Below are 930 nucleotides of genomic sequence, written 5' to 3' on the forward strand. Positions count from 1 at the left end.
GTACATGTCTTCTGCAGAATGATATTGGTTCCTTTGTGTAGGAAACGTTCCATGACACACAGGATGGAAACATACTTGAACAAGCAAGGACTGTAACACTTAAGTAATTATCTTCTCTGCTTGGTTACTCCCCACAGGACAAGCCCACTACCCTTCTGGTACTTACAGGCATCAGTTGGGAAAACTGGCATCCCTCTGAATCCATTTCTAATATATGGAAAGTATTAAGCTTATCTCCAAAAAGTATAACCAGTTAATAAAATGATAGCATATGCTCCACTTCTGAGCAAGTGATGACTTATGCTTTCCTTCCCATTGGTGCAAAGAGGAGGTAGCATGTTCTTTGCTGAAGACTTTTAAGAGTGGAAGAGGATCCTGCCTAGAGACGGTCTTTAGAGCAGTGGGGATGGATTGACACAATGGCTGCAACCTTGGGCTCAAACACAGCAACAATTATGAGGACGACGCAGGACAGGGCAGTGTTTCGTTCTGTTGTGCGTGGGGTTGCCATGAGTTCAGAACCGACTCCACAACACCTAACAACAACATTGCCATGGTTGTTTTTGGCTAAAGCCAAGGGATTTCATCAGCTTAGTTCAGAGAAATATGACCCTGAATAAAAATGAGATGGCCAGGAAAAGATCCACGCCAGCCCAGATGATTCTTTGCCGTCAAGAGCCAAGGTCTTGGCTTCATTCCCATCTGATGAAGAGAGAAACAAGCAAGCACTAGAGGTTGCTGCTTGCCTCAACCTTTTATAAGTAGTAACTGGGTGAGTCAGAAGTGTTGGGCTTGACACCTGATTTTTCTGCTAGAACCTGAGGGCATGGCATCCTTTCGAGCAGCTCTGGAATGTCTGACTTGTTCTGTTACTATCCCCTATGCCCGATGCCCTGCTCTAGACCCTGGTTGTCTCTCACCTGGACTGTT

This window comes from Trichechus manatus, unplaced genomic scaffold (genome assembly GCF_000243295.1).
Source record: "Trichechus manatus latirostris isolate Lorelei unplaced genomic scaffold, TriManLat1.0 scaffold00031, whole genome shotgun sequence".
Classification (NCBI taxonomy): domain Eukaryota; kingdom Metazoa; phylum Chordata; class Mammalia; order Sirenia; family Trichechidae; genus Trichechus; species Trichechus manatus.